The sequence below is a fragment of the Vulpes lagopus genome, unplaced genomic scaffold, assembly GCF_018345385.1.
Source record: "Vulpes lagopus strain Blue_001 unplaced genomic scaffold, ASM1834538v1 ctg601, whole genome shotgun sequence".
Classification (NCBI taxonomy): domain Eukaryota; kingdom Metazoa; phylum Chordata; class Mammalia; order Carnivora; family Canidae; genus Vulpes; species Vulpes lagopus.
In genome coordinates, this window is record NW_024570939.1 from 1 (window position 1) to 22,905 (window position 22,905).

A 22,905-nucleotide genomic window follows, 5' to 3' on the forward strand; every position below is an offset into this window, starting at 1 on the left:
AAATACAAATAGACATAGTATTGTGAAATAAGATTTCTGTATAAAACATTTAACTAGTTTTATCAGCATCTCAAGGAAATCTAGCTCATATTTCAACATTAAAAAATTCAAAACTGGGACAGCTGGGGGCTCAGTGGATTAAGTGTCCGACTCTTTTTATGGCTCAGGTCATGATCTCATGATCACGAGACTCAGAACCAGGTGAGGCTGGAGACTCAGATCATGAGACTCAAGAACCAGAGTCTGCTGGAGATTCATTTCCCTCCCTCTCCCTCTACTCCTTTCCCCCCAGCCCATGCTCTGTGTAAAAATAAACACAATTCCATATATCAATATAACATTTATCTCATTTTACCTTCCATCCCTTCATTCAAAATATATACATAGGGCATATGTGAGAGGCCAAGAATCCAATAAGGTTGTAATTGTAGCTACAAAGATCATGGTTGCTATTAGGTTAAAATGAAATGTTTAATCTATTTGAAGCCTAATAATATGTATTATATCAAAGGGATACTATAAATAATATTGATGGAAATATACAATTACTGCCAAAAATTTACCTGATTCAAATTATTTTTTACACCCTTCAATTCCAAGTTTCGTCTTCTAAGATTAAGTTGAAGTTGTTGTTTCGTTTCAACTTCTTTACTATATTGCTCTTCTTTACTTCTTGTTTTTTACAATAAATTTATTTTTTATTGGTGTTCAATTTACCAACATACAGAAGAACACCCAGTGCTCATCCCGTCAAGTGCCCCCGTCAGTGCCCGTCACCCATTCACCCCCACCCCCCGCCCTCCTCCCCTTCCACCACCCCTAGTTTTTTTCCCAGAGTTAGGAGTCTTTATGTTCTGTCTCCCTTTCTGATATTTCCCACACATTTCTTCTCCCTTCCCTTACATTCCCTTTTACTATTATTTATATTCCCCAAATGAATGAGAACATATAATGTTTGTCCTTCTCCGATTGACTTACTTCACTCAGCTCTTCTTTACTTCTTAATTGCTCTTTAATATTTATATATAACATTTCAGCACTTCTTCTTTTTTCTTTTTCTTGTTTTAAGGTCAATCTGCAAATGCATGTGTTCATTTTAAAATTTGTCTTGTTAGCAATAAAAATTTTATTTTATGATCTGGTTCCACATATGTTGGTTCATTATCCAAAGGAAATTTTTCTGTTCTCAATTTTTTTTCCCTTTCTAGGGCTCATGTTTTTTAATTTATCACTTCAATCTCTTCAAAAAGATATATAGTTTAAAAGAAGCAATGAGAAAGCATTTTGCAACTTAGTAAGTTTTAGTCAGTAATAACTCTGGGAGATGTTGTAAGCAAAGGAATTCTGAAATTATTCAATAAAGTTAGAGTTCAAAATTGCCATTTTTCCCCACAGAGTCATAATTACACTTCAATTAAGACAAATCATTTCATTACTAATTAAAAAGAGAAGTTGTTGTTTATCAACAACTTTATAAATTCACTAGAAATACATTTTTATTTCACAAAACATCACAGGTACCTCTAAAAATGATCTTCAGTGTAAGACAGCATCAGCAGATGTCGTTTACACAACACACACCTGCAGATGACTCTGATCCAGCACTAGACTAGGGAGTCTAATATCTATTGCCCATGTTTTTTATGTTTCTTATTCTGTAACATTGTCAACCTCGTTGATCATTATGTATTTTATAAATCATTTGAAAACTCCTTTGAAAACACCACAGGATCCATATTAATTAAGTAAGGAATAAAGAGTAAGATGTGCTTGCAGCATAGACTTTTGAATTAATTTTCTTTATATATGTGAGAAATGTTGGAAAAACTTAACTTAATCATTTTCCATTTTACTTTTTAACCCCTGCATATGTTAAGAATAAACCAATTTTTCTGTCTTGAGAAAAATTGGCCATTTCACACTCTGTTGGGGGGCATTTAATATAAAATTTCCTGAGAACAATTTAAAAATATGGATCAGAGACCTCTACTAAATATTTTTATACGTTAACACAATGCTACATTAGAGAATTTATTCCAATTAACCAAGAATGTAGAAACAGAATTAAATAAAAGACATTCCTTATAGCATTAATTAAAATATAGGAAAATGGAAAACAACCAAAATTCCATTTGTTAAATAATGAGGCTTACATATGATGGACTTCTACATGGTCATTAAAATTATGCTTTAGAATATACATTAAATTATTAGAAGTATTCACTGTTAAAACCTTGCTGTATTGTTTCAAAGAATCTCACACTTTACTTCTTTTTTTTTTAATTGGAGTTCAATTTGCCAACATACAGCATATCACCCAGTGCTCACCCCGTCAAGTGCCCCCACTCAGTGCCCATCAGCCAGTCACCCCAGCCTCCACTCACCTCCCTTTCCACTACACCTTGTTCGTTTCCCAGAGTTAGGTGTCTCTCATGTTCTGTCACCCTCACTGATATTTCCCTCTCATTTTCTCTCCTTTCCCCTTTATTCCCTTTCATTAAATTTTATATTCCCCAAATGAATGAGACCATATAATGTTTGTCCTTCTCTGATGGACTTATTTCACTCAGCATAATACCTTCCAGTTCCACCCACGTGGACGCAAATGGTGGGTATTTGTCGTTTCTAATGGCTGAGGAATATTCCATTGTATACATAGACCACTGTTTCTTTACCTATTCGCCTTTTGATACTTCACATTTCTAACGGCGTTTCCTTCCCTATAAAATCCCAGAAGGCAAATTAGCAATTATAAAACTTCTCCTACACATGTGCAGCATAAAAGTAAGTATTTCAAGGGGTTCCTGGCTGGCTCAGTTGACAGAGCATGTGACTCTTGATCTCATAGCTGTGAGTTCAAGCCCCACGCTGAGTGTGGATTCTATTAAAAAAAAAAAAAGTAAATAGTTGAAATATTTCCTTAAAACCAAGATGTCATACCTTAAACGGTAGAGTTCTCGTTCCCATTCCACTTTTTGATGCTCTAACTGAGATTTCATTTCTTTTGTTTCTGGTAGCAACTTTTCTAGTCCATTGACCTTACGTTCCACTTTTAAAATTTTTCTTTTAAGTCGTTCACACTCTTTTTTTTTTAATTCTATTGATCTTTCGTATTTAAGAATTGCATCCCGGAATGTCAATACGCTAACAGAATCTACACCAGAGGAAACACAAAGACAGAAATAAAATGCAGGAGGCATCAGACCGGGTCAGTTGGTAAAGCATCCAACTATTGGTTTTGGCTGAGGTCATGATCTCACAGTTGTGGGACTGAACCTGGCATTGGGTGCTGCATTCAGCACAGAGTCTGCTTAAGATTCTTTACCCCCTCGTTCCCTCCCTCTCTGTTCCTCTCCCCATCTCCTGCTCATGCTCTCTCAAAAATTTGTTCTTTAAAAAAGTAAAATAAAACAATATGAGTACTTTTTGCATATAAGGGACCGAGCATGCTCACATTAACTCATTCATACATGAAATAAATATTGAGTGACTTTAACGTAAAGATATTATACCAGGCGACTGGGTGGCTCAATCAGTGGGTGTCTGCCTTCGGCTCAGGTCATGATCTTGGTGTCCTGGGATCAAGCCACATGGTGGGCTCCCTGCTTAGTAGGGAGTCTGCTTCTCCCTCTCCCTCTGCCTCTCTCCCTGCTCATGCTCTCTCTCTCAAATAAATGAATAAAATCTTATTATCAATAGAACTTTAAAATCTTTTAAAAAGAAGAGAAAACATGACTGAAACCTTTCTAAACTGAATGAAAACTATAATCCCACAGACCCACAAAGGATCTGGCTAGGAGAGAAGAAATGGAAGTAAACTCTTGTAATTTGAAAAAAAAAAGATTTTATTTATTTATTCATGAGAGACATGGAGAGAGAGAGAGGCAGAGACACAGGCAGAGGGAGAAGCAGGTTCCCTGAGATAGCCTGATGCGGGACTTGATACAAGGACCCTGGGATCACACCCTGAGCCAAAGGTAGATGCTCAACCACTAAGCTACTCACGTGTTCCCTATTGTAATTTTCTTAAACTACATATGATGTGGTATATCACTACAAGAAGGTGGACTGTGATGCTTGAGTCATATGCTTTAAACGCTAAAGCAATCACTAAAATAGCAAATCTTAAGAGTTATAGTAATAAACAAAGCACATACATACACATATATGTGTATGTTTATATATATGTATAAATGGAACTTGTAAAAATTAGTTGATTAATCTAAAGGAAAGCAGAAAGCAAAGAAAATGGGAACAAAGCAGGTCAAATGGAAAGCAAACAGGATGAGAGATTTATATCAACTGTATCAATAATCAGAGTAAATGAAAATGGTCAAAAAATAAAAGAAAGAAAGAAAATGGTCTAAAAGCCTCAATTAAAAGGCAGACTGTCAGAATGGATAAAAATGTGAGTGACAACCATAGGCTGCCTATAAAAAATTCACTTTAAATGTAAAGACACACACACAAAAAATAAATAAAATAAAAAAATAAATGTAAAGACACACATTTGTGAAAAGGACAAAAATAAGGATATACCACACTCACACTTGACAAAAGAAGGCTGAGCTTGAGTAGCAATATTAATGCCAGGCAAAATAGATTTCAAAGCAATATATATTCTCGTGATGTATAAGGTCATTTGTTAATGATGAAAGGGTCGACAAATAAGCATAACAAACCTAAATGCTTATGAATCTATTAATAACATCAAAATACGTAAGGCAAAAATCAACAGAACTGCAAAGAGAAACAGGCAAATTTACAATTTTAGTCTGAGATTTTAATAGGCAGAAAATCATCAAGGATATCGAAGACTTGACCACCACCATCTTTCTCAAGTATCCATGGAGCATTTACCAAAAGAGATTATATTCTGGGTCATAAAATAAACCTTAATAAAGGGAGTTAAGTCAAAAGGATTGAAGTCATGAAAGTGTGTTCTGTGACCACAAAGTGATCAAATTAGAAATGAAGAACAAACCTACCTCTGGAAAATACTCAAATACTTGCAAACTGATTAATAATGCACATCTTAAATAACCCCTGGGTCGGGGTACCTAGGTGGCTCAATTGATTAAGTGTCTGCCTTTAGCCCAGGTCATGATCTCAGGGTCCTGGGACTGAGCCCCATGTTGGGCTTCCCACTCAGAGAGAAGGACGCTTACCCCTCTGGACCTCCCTTTGCCTATGCTCTCTCTCGCTCTCTCGCTCTCTCTCTCTCCTTCTCTCTCAAATACATAAAATCTTTAAAAAGCCCTTGGAATAAAGAAGTAATGAAAAAAGAAATTACAAAGTATCACATATTGAATGAAAATAAAAACATAATATGTTAAAAATTTCTGGAATCCTCCAAGAGTAGCACTCATCTCACCATGTATAGCACTGAGGTATATATTAAAAAGAGAAGGAGGCGGGGCAAGATGGCAGAAAAGTAGGGTCCCTAAGTCACCAGTCCCCACCAACTTACCTAGATAACTTACAAATCATCCTGAAAACCTATAGATTTGGCCTGAGATTTAAAAAGAGAAGAGCTGGAATGTTACAGTCAGAAGAGTTCACACTTCTATCAAGGTAGGAAGACGGAAAAACATAAAGAAATAAAAAAGCATCCAAGGGGGAGGAGCCCCCGCGAGGAGCCAGGCAAAGGCCATGCAGCTTCTGCCCCCAGGACAGGAAAGCCCAGTCCTGGAGAAGCAGAAACTTTACCAATCTTCCTGGGAGGAAAGGCGCTCGCAGGGAGCTCGGGCAGGATCCCAGAAGGGGTACGGATGCCCTCAGGCTCCCAGGGGCACGAAAAGAGCAACTGCACTCTGGGGGAGATCCCTCCACACACTACGGGCTGAGCTCCCTAAAGGGCTGGACGCCGCGCCCAGCAGGGCCCCGGGAGCAGCTCAGGTGGCAGCCACTGCGCGGCCCCGGGAATGTGATTCCAGCGGTACAGGCCCCAGAGCCCAGGGCACCGGGGACACAGCCCAGGATCCGGCACTCCCCCCGGGACAGGTAGAGGCCGGGAGGACACAGGGCAGCAAGGACGCTCCTGCTGCCAGGTGGCCCCGAGCTGTGCAGATCTACACCCCCTGCCCCCGGACCACCCAGGCCCCTGCGGACTGGGAGCTGCGGTAGTCACTGCGGGAGCTGATTCAAGAGATGGCAGAGCTGGCTGCAGCCACTGTTGTTGTTCCTCCTGCCTTCACCTTGTAGCTGGGACTGAACAGGAGCTTCACAGGATGAACAGCCTGCACTGAGCCTGCACCTGCCAAGGGGCTGGGCAGCTCTCCCAGGTGCACACACCTGAGAATCACCGCAGCGGGCCCCTCCCCCAGAAAACCAGCTGGAAGGACAGGGGAAAAAGCAAGTCATTGACCAAGAAGCGCTGGAAACTCCCGGGGAAGTCAAGGGATTTACAGTATATAGAATCAGAGGATACCTCCTCTTGCTTTTTGTTTTCTGTTTGTCCTCCCCCTTGCCCCCCTTTTCTCTTTTTCTCCTTTTTCCAGTACAACTTGTTTTTGGCCACTCTGCATTGAACAAAATGACTAGAAGGAAAAACTCACCTCAAAAGAAAGAATCAGAAACAGTCCTCTCTCCCACAGAGTTACAAAATCTGGATTACAATTCAATGTCAGAAAGCGAATTCAGAAACACAATTATAAAGCTACTGGTGGCTCTAGAAAAAAGCATAAAGGACTCAAGAAACTTTATGACTGCAGAATTTAGATCTCATCAGGCAGAAATTAAAAATCAATTAAATAAGATGCAATCCAAACTGGAGGTCCTAACAATGAGGGTTCAAGAGGTAGAAGAACCAGTGAGTGATATAGAAGACAAGTTGATGGCAAGGAAGGAAGCTGAGGAAAAATAGAGAAAAACAATTAAAAGGCCATGAGGAAAGGTTAAGGGAAACAAATGACAGCCTCAGAAGGAAAAATCTAATTTAATTTAGGGTTAATAGGGGTTCCAGAGGCCGCCGAAAGAGACAGAGGACCAGAAAGCGTATTTGAACAAATCAAAGCTGGGAACTTCTCTAACGTGGGAAGGGAAACAGGCAACCACATCCAGGAGATAGACAGATCGCCCCCTGAAATCAATAAAAACCACTCAACACCTCCACATTTAACAGTGAAACTTGCAAATTCCAAAGACAAAGAAAAGATCCTTAAAGCAGCAAGAGACAAGAGATTCCTAACCTTTATGGGGAGAAGTATTAGGATAACAGAAGACCTCTCCACAGAGACCTGGCAGGCCAGAAAGGGCTGGCAGGATATAGTCAGGGTCCTAAATGAGAAGAACCTGCAGCCAAGAATACTTTATCCAGCAAGGCTCTCATTCACGATAGAAGGAGAGAGAAAGAACTTCCAAGACAGGCAGGAACTGAAAGAATATGTGACCACTAAACCACTTCTGAAAGAAATATAAAGGGGACTCTGTAAAAGAAAGAGGAAGTCCAAGGAAACAATCCACAAAAACAGGGACTGAATAGGTATCATGATGGCACTAAATCCGTATCTTTCAAGAGTAACTCTCAACGTGAATGGGTTTAATGACCCCATCAAAAGGCGCAGGGTTTCAGACTGGATAAAAAGAGCAAGACCCATCTATTTGCTGTCTACAAGAGACTCATTTTAGACCTAAGAACACCTACAGCCTGAAAATAAAAGGTTGGAGAACCCTTTACCATTCAAATGGTCCTCAAAGAAACCAGGGATACCTATCCTTATATCATCTAAATTAAAGTTTATCCCAAAGACTGTAGTGAGAGATGAAGAGGGACACTATATCATACTTAAAGATTCTCTCCAACAAGAGGACCTAACAATCATGAATATTTATGACCCGAATGTGGGAGATGCCAAGTATAACAGTCAATTAATAACCAAAATTAAGACGTACTTACCTAATAGTACACTAAAAAGGGGAGATTTTAACACGTCGCTTTCTGTAAATAACACATCTTCTAAGCCCAATATCTCCAAAGAAACAAGAGATTTTTTTTTTATTTTTATTTATTTATGATAGTCACAGAGAGAGAGAGAGAGGCAGAGACACAGGCAGAGGGAGAAGCAGGCTCCATGCACCGGGAGCCCGACGTGGGACTCGATCCCCGGTCTCCAGGATCGCGCCCTGGGCCAAAGGCAGGCGCTAAACCGCTGAACCACCCAGGGATCCCGAAACAAGAGATTTAAATGATGCACTGCACCAGATGGATTTCACAGATATTTATAGAACTTTACAGACAAATGCAACTGAAAACACGTTCTTCTCAAGTGCACAAGGAACTTTCTCCAGAATAGACCACATACTGGGTCACAAATCAGGTCTCAACCGATAACAAAAATCTGAGCTTGTCCCCAGCATATTTTCAGACCATAATGCTTTGAAACAGGACTAAATCACAAGAAGAATATTGGAAGAAATGGAAACATGTGGAGGTTAACTACCATCATGGTAAAAGATGAAAGGGTCAACCAGGAAACTCAGGAAGAATTAAAAAGGATCATGGAAACTAATGAGAATGAAGATACGATGGGGATCCCTGGGTGGCGCAGCGGTTTAGGACCTGCCTTTGGCCCAGGGCGCGATCCTGGATACCCGGGATCGAATCCCACGTCGGGCGCCCGGTGCATGGAGCCTGCTTCTCCCTCTGCCTATGTCTCTGCCTCTCTCTCTCTCACTGTGTGCCTATCACAAATAAATAAAAATACAATTAAATTAAAATAAAAGAGAATGAAGATACGACTGTTCAAAATCTTGGGATACAGCAATAGCAGTCCTGAGGGGGAAATATATCGCAATATAAGCATCCCTCAAAAAACTGGAAAGAACTCATATGTAAAAGCTAATCTTGTATCTAAAGTTGCTTGAGAAAGAACAGCAAATAAAACCTACACCCGGCAGAAAAAGACAATTAATAAAGATTCGAGCAGAACTCAATGAAATAGAGAGTCGAAAAACTGTGAAACAGATCAACAAAACCAGGAGTTGGTTCTTTAAAAGAATAAGATACATGAACCATTAGCCAGCCTTATTAAAAACAAGAGAGAAAAGACTCAAATTAGTCACAAATGAAAATGGAGAGATCACCACCAATACCATGGAAATACAAACGATTTCAAACACTTAGTATGAGCAGCTATACGCCAATAAATTAGGCAATCTAGAAGAAATGGACTCATTTCTGGAAAACCACAAACTAGCAAAACTGGAACAAGAAGAAATAGAAAGTCCAAAAAGGCCAAACACCAGGGAGGAAATTGAAGATATCATCAAAAACCTCCCAAGACACAAAAGTCCAGGGCCAGAGGCTTCCCAGGGGAATTCTATCAAACATTTGTAGAAGAAACAATACCTAGTCTACTAAAGCTGCTTCAAAAGATAGAAAGAGATGGAGTATTTCCAAACTCATTCTATGAGGCCAGCATTCCCTTAATTTCAAAACCCAAGACCCCGCCAAAAAGGAGAGGTAGAGAGAATAACCCTGATGAACACAGATGCAAAAATGCTCAACAAGATAGTAGCCAATAGGATCCAACAATACGTTAGGAAGATTATTCACCATAACCCAGTAGGACTTATTCCCAGGATGCAAGGCTGGTTTAACACTCGTAAAGCAATCAATGTGACTGATTATATGAAGAAGAGAAAAAACAAGAACCATATGACCCTCTCAATAGAGGCAGAGAAAGCATTTGACAAACTACAGCATCCATTCCTGATCAAAACCCTTCAGGGTGTAGGGATAGAGGGAACATTCCTCAGCATTTTAAAAGCCATCTATGAAAATCCCACAGCAAATATTATTCTCAATGGGGAAGCACTGGGAGCCTTACCCCTAAGATCAGAAACAAGACACGGATGTCCACTCTCACCACTGCTATTCAACATAGTACTAGATGTCCTAGCCTCAGCAACCAGACAACAAAAAGAAATAAAATGCATTCACACTGGCAAAGAAGAAGTCAAACGCTCCCTCTTTGTGGATGACATGATACTGTACGTAGAAAACCCAAAAGACTCCACCCCAAGACTGCTAGAACTCATACAGCAATTCAGCAGTGTGGCAGGATACCAAATCAATGTCCAGAAATCAGGGGCATTTCTATACACTAACAATGAGACTGAAGAAAGAGAAATTAAGGGGTCAATCCAATTGACAATTGCACCCAAAACTATGAGATGCCTAGGAATAAACCTAACCAAAGAGGTAAAGGATCTATACCCTCAAAAGTACAGAACACTTCTGAAGGAAACTGAGGAAGACGCAAAGAGATGGAAAAATATGCCATGCTCATGGATTGGAAGAATGAATATTGGGAAAACGTCAAAGGTACCCAGGGAAATTTATACATTTAATGCAATCCCTATCAAAATACCATGGACTTTCTTCAGAGACTTGGAACAAATCATCGGAAGAGTTGTATGGAATCAGAAAAGATACCGAATAGCCAGGGGAATATTAAAAAAGAAAACCAGAGCTGGGGGCATCAAAGTGCCAGATTTCAGGGTGTACCACAAAGCTGTGATCATCAAGATAGTGTGGTACTGGCACAAAACCAGACACCTAGGTCAATGAAAAGGAATAGAGAATCCAGAAATGGGCCCTCGACTCCATGGTCAAGTTATATTCGACAAAGCAGGAAAGACTATCCACTGGAAAAAAGACATTCTCTTCAATAAATGATGCTGGGAAAACTGGACAGTCATGTGCATAACAATGAAACTAGACCATTCTCTTAAACTATACACAAAGTTAAACTCAAAATGGATGAAAGATCTAAATGTGAGACAGGAATCCATCAGATTCCTAGAGGAGAACACAGGCAACACCCTTTTTGAACTTGGCCACAGCAACTTCTTGCAAGATACATCCATGAAGGCAAGAGAAACCAAAGCAAAAATGAACTATTGGGACTTCAAGATAAAAATCTTCTGCACAGCAAAAGAAACAGTCAACAAAACTAAAAGACAGCCTGCAGAATGGAAAAGATATTTGCAAATGACGTATCAGATAAAGGGCTAGTATCCAAGATCTATAAAGAACTTAGTAAATTCAACAGAAAAGAAACAAACAATCCAATCATGAAATGGGCGAAAGACATGAACAGAATTTTCACAGAGGAAGACATAGACATGGCCAACAAGCACATGAGGAAATGCTCCGAATCACTGGCCATCAGGGAAAAAAAAAAAAACAACAACCACAATGAGATACCACCTCACACCAGTGGGAATGGGGAAAATTAACAAAACAGGAAACAACAAATGTTGGAGCGGATACGGAGAAAAGGGAAACCTTCTTGCACTGATGGTGGGAATGTGAACTGGCACAGCCACTCTGGAGAACTGTGTGAAGATTCCTCAAAGACTTAAAAATAGATCTACCCTACGACCCAGCAGTTGCACTGCTGGGGATTTACTGAAAGATACAGATGCAGTGAAACGCCAGGACACCTGCACCCCAATGTTTCTAGCAGCAATGTATAGTAGCCAAACTGTGGAAAGAGCCTCGGTGTCCTTCGAAAGATGAAAGGATAAAGAAGATGTGGCCTATGTATATGATGGAATATTACTCAGCCATTAGAAACAACAAATACCAACCATTTACTTCGACACGGATGGAACTGCAGGGTATTATGCTGCGTGAAGTAAGTCAGTCGGAGAAGGACAAACATTATATGGTCTTATTCATTTGGGGAATATAAAAAATAGTGAAAGGGAATAAAGTGGAAAGGAGAGAAAATGAGTGAAAATATCAGGGAGGGTGACAGAACATGAGAGACTCCTAACTCTTGGAAACAAACACGGCATGGTGGAAAGGGAGGTGGGCGAGGGGTTTGGGTGACTGGGTGATGGGCACTGAGGGGGGGGCACTTGATGGGATGAGCACTGGGTGTTATGCTATCTGCTGGCAAATTGAACTCCAATTTAAAAAATAATACGATATCAAAAACAAAAACAAAGATTTATCAACACTCAACAAATAAGAAATAAACCTAACTTTTTAAATGACAAAAATTTTGACAGCTCAATGAAGATACACAGATGTTAAATAAGCTCAACATTATCAGTCATTAGGGAAATGTATATTACAACCATAAATGTATATATTTATACACATATATAAGTATTTATGTGTGTGTGTGTGTGTGTGTGTGTGTGTGTATATACACCATACCCATCCACGGCTACGATTAAAAAACTGATAATACTAAGTACTCATAAATATATATGGAGGAGTTAGAAACCCTCACATACTGCTGGTGGGTTTAGAAAATAGTACAATTACTTTAGAAAACAATTTGGCAGTTTCATAATAAGGCAATATGAAGAGACAGGAGACTTAAGAGTGATGGATATGTTAACTGTCTAAATTACAGTTATGGTTTCATATGTGTATATATATGACAAAACTATCAAAATATATGCTTCATACACATGCAGTTTACCTAACTAAAGCTGTTGGAGAAAGAAAGCCTCTATTATATGAAAAACCATCTAAGACAGTGGCTGAGACACGGATGGAAAGATGGATATGAAACCATACAAGATGAAGCTAGTGGACGATGGTCTTTCACCTCATGGCATTAAGAAGTAACAGCTAAGCTTTAAGCAAGGGGGTAACGTGATGAAATGTAAACTTTCAGAAATGTATAGTAAGTATGGTTGCAGTGTAGACCAAGATCCCGAGAGGTGGAATGGCAGGGAAAACAGTCCTGAGGTTAGCTCAGTAATCTAGGAGAAAAATAATGGTAAGGCACAGAAGAGAAGCAGAGTTCACAAACACATCAAGTGTGCCATTCCCACGTGGACAACCACAATGGAAATTATAGTTCTTTGGATGAGAGTCTTCAATAGTTCTCTATTTTAATATAAAACATATTTCTGAGATGAGTAGCTCTATAACACCTCAGTGTTGTGTGGCGCAGCGCTAGACGAGATGTGCACATATTACTACAATCATATATACAGAAAAAGGCTTTAAATTTATACGACGGCCCTACCTTTACAATCCATGCCAAGTTCAATGAGCAACAGGGAACTCTTATAATCAGAGTATTGCAACTTGCAATCCTCTGAAGCTGCTTCAGATGACTGAGTTAAGTCATCAAGATGCTCCACAGACTTCACTTGCTTTTTGACCTACAAATAAATAATACTATTTCAAAATGTCATCCAAATATTTATAAAATATACTAAGTGTAGAAAGATGATAAATATCCATCTTTTTATAAAAGCAAAAACATAGGTACTTTTGAAAAGAACTGATTTTTATCAAAAAGACCTTTATCAATAATTGGTGTTTCTGAATAATTTTTTCACAGCAGATGTCTATACAACAAAGGAAAATTTTCATTTTTTCACTATGCGTTTCATAAAGTAATTTTTTTACCATGGAATATTTCTGATAAATATGAAATATCAAAATAATATAATAAAAATATACCATGAATGAAATAGAATAATATAATAAAAATGTATCATAAATGAAATAGAATTATATATTTTGTTTGTTTGTCTACCTTGTTCTTTTCCTTAGATGTTTTCTTTGCAGGTCTCAAAAGAGGGGATCCCTGGGTGGCGCAGCGGCTTGGCGCCTGCCTTTGGCCCAGGGCGCGATCCTGGAGACCCGGGATCGAATCCCACGTCAGGCTCCCGGTGCATGGAGCCTGCTTCTCCCTCTGCCTGTGTCTCTGCTTCTCTCTCTCTCTCTGTGTGAGACTATCATAAATAAATTTTAAAAAAATTTAAAAAGAGGAAGGATTCTTTTCAGGAAAATATTAAATACTTAAAATACAAAGAATATTTAAAGCATATCTATGCAATATTAATAGCAATATTAACAAAGTATTAAATTTAGATCAAAATTGCAAAAGTAAAGGAAAATCCTAATGTTACTTACATTATTTGATAGGGGTAAATATACCACATTTTTTGTTGTCACTTTCAATAAAAACAAGTTTTCACTAAATCAATTTGGAAAGTGCAAACTAAGTTTTTTTAATGACACAAGCCCTTTTGAAATAATCGTGATATTAGTGTTTTGAAGTTTTACTGTGCAACTACTATGCATTATTTGGGACAGTTTACATATCCTAAAGGGTTTTTAGGCCTTACACAAACCGTATGAAGTAGGCAATTATACTGGGTATCTTTTCACAGGAAGCAAATGAGGCACAGAAATTCTAAGGAACTTCCCCAAGCCCATACAGCTGGTAGGAGCAGACCACCCAGAACTCAAGTCCAGGAAATGTCCCGTCCAAACATGTGTTTTAAAATATGTGGTAAAAGTAAGTTAAGTATTTCTAAGTAATGTGATAGCAATTGAATCTATAGTATTATTCCATTTCTAGCTATAACTATTCTACAAATAATTTCTGAATGTTACATACATTTTTAATTTTTATTTTTTTAAAAGATTTTATTTATTTATCCATTCACTAGAGAGACACGCAGAGAGAGACAGGCAGAGACATAGGCAAAGACATAGGCAGAGGGAGAAACAGGCTCCCCCACAAGAAGCCTGGTGTGGGACCCCAGGATCATGCCCTGAGCCCAAGGCAAGACACTCAACTGCTGTGCGACCCCGGGATCCCACACACATTTTTTAATTAAAACACTTCAAACCTAAGCTGTATTGAAAATCTACTTTCAATAAACTAAATATTTAATTCTTCTAAAGAAGTTCATTAATGAGCATCCCTTTACTCATTCAAATGTTTATTCATGGATTCAACAATGACTCATGAAGCACACAATATGTGTCAATGACGCTGCTGGTACAGTAACCGTGGCTCTTGTAATTTAGAACTTTATAATCCAAAAGTAAAAATCTATGATAGATGAATAGTTTTTCGATTGTAAATAAACATATTGTAAATAAACAAAACCATTCCCCTTTCCCCCAGAACCTAAACAAATATTAACTTAATATAATCAGATACTCCAAAGCCCCTCACAAAATCATAGCTATTCATGATACTGTCAAAGGTACTGAATACCTTAAAACCTATCAAGAAATGATTAGTTCTATTCAGAATCGCCTATGTGTCTCTATATTTACTATTATATATATATATTTTTTTTCAATCGATGAAGGATAGTATCTGAATATTCAATTATATGAGAATACTGCACGGTGGAACCGATTCTAAATAAACAATCTCTTACCACAAAACTCATATCCTGATCTGGGGGTCCTGGGATCGAGTTCTGCTTTGGGCTCCCCAGAGGGAACCTGCTTCTCCCTCTGCCCATGTCTCTGCCTCTCTCTCTGTGTCTCTCACAAATAAATAAATGAAATCTTAAAAAAAAAAGTCACTCCTCCTCATCCTAACCTTTCAAGTGGTGTTTTTGATATACTTGAGTATTTCTTCCCTCAGCCTGTAATGACAGGCTGTATATTACAGTGTTTTACTTACATAATAATCATAGTTAACATTCCTTCAGAGGGAAATAAAGAATTTATGGGATTTTACCTTCTTTCATCCTGATCCATTTCACGTAGACTGTTGTCATTACTCACTCGTAGTAGACTACCAGTTAGGGAATCGGCCTCCTCAAAGCCTGGTGTAATCACAGATGCTTTTGATGCCCACTTTACATTTGTATCTTTCTTTATTTCCATGATAGACAAACCAGGATCATTACTTAAAACAAAAATCCAGTTAAAATATCCATTAGAAAGCCAATATTTTGTAATAATTTTACTGGTAAGGAATAAAAAAATTTTTTGGTAAACATCTGTTACCCATCTGAATTCATTTATTTTTATGTTTTTATTTATTTTTTAATTTTTATTTATTTATGATAGTCACACAGAGAGAAAGAGAGGCAGAGACACAGGCAGAGGGAGAAGCAGGCTCCATGCACCGGGAGCCCGACGTGGGATTCGATCCCGGGTCTCCAGGATCACACCCTGGGCCAAAGGCAGGCGCTAAACCGCTGCGCCACCCAGGGATCCCTGATATTCAATCACATGAGAATACTGCACGGTGGAACCGATTCTAAATAAACAATCTCTTACCACAAGACTCATATCCTGATCTGGGGGTCCTGGGATCGAGTTCTGCTTTGGGCTCCCCAGAGGGAACCTGCTTCTCCCTCTGCCCATGTCTCTGCCTCGCTCTCTGTGTCTCTCACAAATAAATAAATGAAATCTTAAAAAAAAAGTCGCTCCTCCTCATCCTAACCTTTCAAGTGGTGTTTTTGATATACTTGAGTATTTCTTCCCTCAGCCTGTAATGACAGGCTGTATATTACAGTGTTTTACTTACATAATAATCATAGTTAACATTCCTTCAGAGGGAAATAAAGAATTTATGGGATTTTACCTTCTTTCATCCTGATCCATTTCACGTAGACTGTTGTCATTACTCACTCGTAGTAGACTACCAGTTAGGGAATCGGCCTCCTCAAAGCCTGGTGTAATCACAGATGCTTTTGATGCCCACTTTACATTTGTATCTTTCTTTATTTCCATGATAGACAAACCAGGATCATTACTTAAAACAAAAATCCAGTTAAAATATCCATTAGAAAGCCAATATTTTCTAATAATTTTACTGGTAAGGAATAAAAAATTTTTTTGGTAAACATCTGTTACCCATCTGAATTCATTTATTAATTCATAGAACAGTTATGAAGTGCAACCATATGCAAGGAAATACACATATACAATTATGATACAATGTCATTTGTGGGGACAAAACTGCCTGTGTAGGACCTGTGGAATCAAGTGCCATTCACCAAGGCACGGCGGATAAGTCTCATCTGCCCATGCATCGGGTAACAGGCATACGCACTACACTCCCAGCTATGGATCCGGCAAAAGCCCATAAATTGGCACCACCCTCAACCTCACAGCCACCATCTGGGAGCCCCTGGAAAACACTTAGATAATCACCCATGGGGGTAGAGAGTCTTCGTGGAAAACCAGCTTTCCTGCAGAGAAGTTCTAGGACACCACCAGAGCAAAACAATCAGGTTTGGACACATGGGAGCGGTAGTCATTAAAGACTGGAGGAGGTGACTGCTACTTCAAAGGCAAAGACAGCAATGCAAAAGGATATGACAAAATCAAGGAAATATGACACCAACAAAGGATTACAATAATCTTCCTGTAATCAATCTCAGACATGTGAAGATCTGTAATTTATCCAAGAAAGATTTCAAAATCTCAGTCTTAAGGAAATTCAAGGAGCTACCAGAAAACACAAAAAGCCAATTCAGGAGTGCATGGGTGGGTCAGGCAATTAAATGTCTGACGCTTGATTTCATCTCAGGCTATGATCTCAGGGTCAGGAGATTGAGCCCTGCATCAGGCTTACACTCAGCACAGTGTCCCTCTCCCTCTGCTACTCCCCCCTAGCTCACATACTCTTTCTCTCGCTAAAATAAATGAATAAAATCTTTAAAAAACAGTTAATTCAATAAAATGAGGAATACACTACATAAACAAAAAAAGAAGTTTAATGAACAGCTGCAAGGGCTTAGTCAGTTTAAGTGTCTGACTTGGTTTTGGCTCAGGTCATGATCTGAAGGTCGTGGAATCACCCCCAGGTCTGCTTGAGATCCTCTCTCCATCTCTTTCTCTCTCTCCCCACTTGCTCTTCCTTCCTTCCTTCCTTCCTTCCTTCCTTCCTTCCTTCCTTCCTTCTTTCTTTCTTTCTTTCTTTCTTTCTTTCTTTCTTTCTTTCTTTCTTTCTTTCTTTCTTTCTTTCTTTCTTTCTCTCTCTCTCTCTCTCTCAAATGAATATATTTTTAAAAATAATTTTAAAGGGACAAAGAAAAAGAATTAGTTTCGGTAACTTGTGCATACTTTTAGCTTAGTATCTAATCCTAATACAAAAAGCTAGATTTACCAACAGAAAATTATATTTTTTTTTCATGGACTAAATGCATGCAAGAAAATATTATGAGCATATAGCTATGTAAATTTACAAAAAGACTGAATTTTCCCATAGGAGATTATCAATTGAGTAACTTTAGGGCACTGAAAACAAAAACAAAACCAGCAATTACTGTTTTAAAACTGCCATACACAGTTTTCCAGAGTGGCTGCACCAGTTCACATTCCCACCAACAGTGTAAGAGGGTTCCCTTTTCTCCGCATCCTCTCCAACATTTGTGGTTTCCTGCCTTGTTAATTTTCCCCATTCTCACTGGTGGGAGGTGGTATCTCATTGTGGTTTTGATTTGTATTTCCCTGATGGCAAGTGATGCAGAGCATTTTCTCATGTGCATGTTGGCCATGTCCATGTCTTCCTCTGTGAGATTTCTCTTCATGTCTTTTGCCCATTTCATGATTGGATTGTTTGTTTCTTCATTTGGGGAATATAAATAATAGTGAAAGGGAATATAAAGGAAGGGAAAAGAAATGTTGGGAAATATCAGGAAGGGAGACAGAACATAAAGACTCCTAACTCTGGGAAATGAACTAGGGGTGGTGGAAGGGGAGGAGGGCGGGTGTTGGAGGGGAATGGGTGACGGGCACTGAGGCGGACACTTGACGGGATGAGCAGTGGGTGTTTTTCTGTATGTTGGTAAATTGAACACCAATAAAAATTAATTAAAAAATAAAAAATAAATAAATAAATAAAACTGCCATACAGCTAACTCTTCTAGTTAAATTAAACATCCAAAAAAGATGGATCTTCCTGAAAGCAAGTATTAAACAATTCTTCTCGACCCAAATTTCAGAAGTAAATCTGTAATTATGGATATGAAATAGCTTTCATTTTGAAAACAGTTGATAGAAGCAACTTTTAAATAGAAAACAACTGGTTAAAGACACCTCAAAGTTATGTTGGTGGGGGAATGCTAACATGCAGCCATGGTAACGAGAACCCATCAGAACCAGTTTTAAATGTTTGTAATGATCAATGCCATCTGTCCTCACTCACCAGCCAACCAATGTCAGCTTCTCCCTCCTGAGGTATAGCCAATGTGGGACAAAATCAGTCCAATACGCATGCCTCGAGTGCCAACCAATCAACAACAGTCTTACCCAAATTACCATGGTGCTTCAGATGATGACAAACCACTTAATTCTCTGAAAGTCTCCCAAGTCTTAAACTCCACTTTTCCTGAAACTGTATATAGAAAGTGAAGACTACTCTGTCAGAAAAGACTGTAAGTGGCCAGCATAGCTCCCTCTTATTAGTCAGCAGTAAATTTCAACTTCACCTTTATATTTCAGATATTGAGGGCTCATATCCCCTGGCAAAAATGTTTAAAGTCCTATAATAATTTACCACCACATTTCATTTTCCTTAATGAAACATAAATGAAGTCTGCTCTTCCTTTGTTCCATTCTACTATAATTAAAACTAACATAAATACCAGTAAAAGAATAAGTAGCAAGTAACCACAATATTAGGCCCAAATAATCCACAAAATGCAGATAACGGACAGGTTAAATCGTCAGAATGGACCCATGCCAACCATTTTTTCTGTTTAAGTGAGAATTGGTATTATGTTAAAAACAATACACACGGTTTAGTTAAACTCCATTCACTCAACAAACATTTATTGCATAGCACTATATATGCTAGAATGTTCTCTAAGCACTGAGGACACGGCCATGAACAGAAAAAAACCCTACTCACGAGGAAAGTAAACATAGTAACAATAAACTACCTAGGCAAACTACACAGTATGAGAGGAGAAAAACTAAAGCAGAGAAATCAAATTTCGACATGTTGTAGCAAAAGGAGTGGTCGAAATACTAGTCAGGATAAACCAAGAAGGGCCTTGCTGAGAAAATGACCTTGAAGCAAAAACCAGGAAGAAAAAGAGGGAGCGAGGAGTAAGCCATGAGGATACCTGAGAGAAAAGCACTGCACAGAGAGTTTATAGCAAGTACAGAGGTATGCCTGAAGTGTTTATAATGAGGGTGGGGGGTAAGAATAGTGAGAAATTCAAGTGTGGCTGAACAGAAGGAAAGGGATAGAAAATAGTTCAAATCAGAGAGACAGAAGGAGGAAAGGATAGGGAGGGACCCGAGATGAACAAGTCACATAAGGCCTTGTAGGTATTAGAAAGAACTTGAGTGAATGGGAGGCCATTAGGTTTTGAGCAGAGGAGGACATAATCTGACTTATGTTTTAATAGATCCACTGTGTTTAGAATTAATGGAAAGTGAATTTTTGAAGATTATATAATATGAAGTCACTATTGAAAAATTTGATGTGGTGCATGTTGAAATATATGCTCTTTAAAAAGGAAGAATAAGGGGCACTTGGTTGGCTCAGTCGGTAAAGCGTCTGCTTTCGGCTCAGGTCATAACCCTGGAGTCCTGGGATCAGCCCCACTTCAGGCTCCCCGCTTCTCCCTCTGCCTCTGCCGCTCCCTGCATTCACACACACTCTCTCTCTCTCTCTCTCAAATAAATAATCTTAAAAACATTTTTGAAGGAAAAATATTAGCCTGTATGCAAAGTGCATGAAAAAGAAGATTCACTGCATTAACAACCTCTTGGTTTATAGCATAGGGATCAAATGTTTATACAGAATATGGGACAAGTTGCCATGTGAAATCTCTTCGTAATAATATTCAGATCAATTTGAGAGTCCAACATTTGAGCACTGTAAGGTAGAGTGCCAGTGTAGCAGGTAACTTCCTTTTGCAACTCAGCAGATATTAAAAGTATTCTAAAGTTTCTGTAAGACATCAAACCAAACACTTTAAATATACTTTGGGGGATCCCTGGGTGGCTCAGCGGTTTAGCACCTGCCTCCAGCCCAGGGTGTGATCCTGGAGTCCCGGGATCGAGTCCCACATCAGGCTCCCTGCATGGAGCCTGCTTCTCCCTCTCCCTCTGCCTGTGTCTCTGCCTCTCTCTCTCTCTATCTCTCTCTGTGTGTCTCTCATGAATAAATAAAAATAAAATTTAAATATATATATATATATATATATATATATATATATACTTTGTTAAACAATCAAAACCCTGCAGACCTAAATTCATTTTCTCAGATAGTTACACGCTGCATCATTTTATAGGTGTGAAAACTTACTTCCTTAGGGATGGAGAGTTAGACTCCCTCCAAGTTTTTGATAGATAATCTGAACATATATATGTAACATGTTTATGTAAGTATTCTTAATATATCTGTCATATTGTATATATATAATAATATATAATAAATGTTCTTATAATATGTGTGTCTAAGTGTTCACACAAGTCATGTTTTCCTATAGGATCTACTCCTGGCAATGAAGCCGTTGGAATATAGGGACAGCATATGTGAAATTTGAAATGCACTGCTACATCACTCTTCAGAAAGGATTTGTCAATTTTCTTTCTCTCTCTCTCTTTTAAAGATTTTTATTTATTCATTCAGGAGAGACACAGAGTGAGGCAGAGACATGGGCAGACGGAGAAGCAGGCTCCTCAGGGGAAGCCTGATGCAGGACTTGATCCCACGATCCTGAGATCACAACCTGAGCCAAAGGCAGACGTTCAACCACTGAGCCACTCAGGTGCAACGGATTTGACAATTTTCACCTAACAAGTGTATGAGAATGACTTTTGCCTCACATTTGCTAACCTAGGTTATTTTTTTTAATTAAATATTTATCACTATGCCTGCAAAAAAAAAATTGATACCTTACCAGTCTTTGCCTTTTTCTGTTTAGCACCCTGGGTGGAATATCTCTACTAAAAATATAAAATGTGTTAATCATGAACATTAGCTCCAAACAATTTGTTTTATAGAAAAATAATAATTATCTATTGTTTAAATATTGCTATAGGCTTACCTATCAGAATCTTCATTCTGCGTAGTAGGAAACAGGTGGTAATCAGTTTTTCCACTCTTTCTTTGTTGAATTAGTCCAGCAGCAGGAGCAGCAGCAGGAGGAGCAGGAGGAACAGCCGGAGGAGCAGCAGGAGCAGCAGGAGCAGCAAGAGCAGCAGGAGCAGCAGGAGGAGAAGCAGCAGCAGCAAGAGCAGCAGGAGCAGCAGGAGGAGAAGCAGGAGGAGAAGCAGCAGCAGCAGGAGCAATAGCAGCAGCAGCAGCAGCAGGAGCAGAAGCAGGAGCAGCAGGAGCAGGAGCACGAGGAGCAGCAGGAGCAGCATCAGCAGCAGGAGGAGCAGCAGGAGCAGCAGGAGGAGAAGCAGCAGCAGGAGCAGTAGCAGGAGCAGCAGCAGGAGGAGCAGGAGCAGTAGCAGGAGCAGCAGGAGCACGAGCAGCAGCAGGAGCAACAGCACGAGGAGCAGCAAGAGCAGCAGGAGGAGCAGGAGCACGAGCAGCAGCACGAGGAGCAGCAGCACGAGGAGCAGCAGCACGAGCAGCAGCAGCAGCAGCACGAGCAGCAGCAACAGCAGCAGCAGCACGAGAAACAGCAGGAGGAGCAGCAGGAGGAGCCGCAGGAGCAGCAGGAGCAGGAGCAGCAGCAGGAGGAGCAGCAGCACCAGCAGGAGGAGCACCAGGAGCAGCACGAGGAGCAGCACGAGGAGCAGGAGCAGGAGTAGCAGCAAGCGGAACAGCAGCAGCAGGAGGAGTAGCAGCAGGAGCAGCAGCAGGAGCAGCAGCAAGAGGAGCAGCAACAGCAGGAGGAGCAACAGGAGCAGCAGCAGGAGCAACAGCAGCAGGAGCAGCAGGAGCATGAGCAGCAGGAGCACGAGCAGCAGGAGCACGAGCAGCAGCACGAGGAGCAGCAGCAGCAGGAGAAGGAGCAGCAGCAGCACGAGGAACCGCAGGAGGAGCAGCAGGAGTAGGAGCAGCAGCAAGAGGAGCAGCAGCAACAGGAGGAGTAGCAGCAGGAGCAGCAGCAAGAGGAGCAGCAACAGCAGCAGGAACAGCAGGAGCAGGAGGAGCAGCAGCAGCAGCAATATCAGGAGGAGGAGCAGTAGGAGAAGCAGCAGCACGAGGAACAGCAGCAGGAGCAGCAGCAGCACGA

The 22,905-nt window shown here is 39.8% G+C and overlaps 1 protein-coding gene across 1 annotated transcript in view; it reads right to left on the minus strand.

The window, feature by feature from the left end:
- Nucleotides 1-947: 947 nt before the first annotated feature.
- The window catches only part of LOC121483935 (putative ankyrin repeat domain-containing protein 20A2), a 99,066-nt gene continuing 77,108 nt past the window's right edge, over nt 948-22,905 (minus strand). Inside the window, exons 18-23 of the mRNA XM_041742440.1 lie at nt 16,332-16,502; nt 15,477-15,647; nt 13,521-13,719; nt 13,002-13,140; nt 2,941-3,154; nt 948-1,075 (exon numbers count right to left, since the gene is read on the minus strand). The gene's annotated coding sequence lies outside the window, so the exon portion shown is untranslated. The remainder of the gene's footprint in view (nt 1,076-2,940; nt 3,155-13,001; nt 13,141-13,520; nt 13,720-15,476; nt 15,648-16,331; nt 16,503-22,905) is intronic.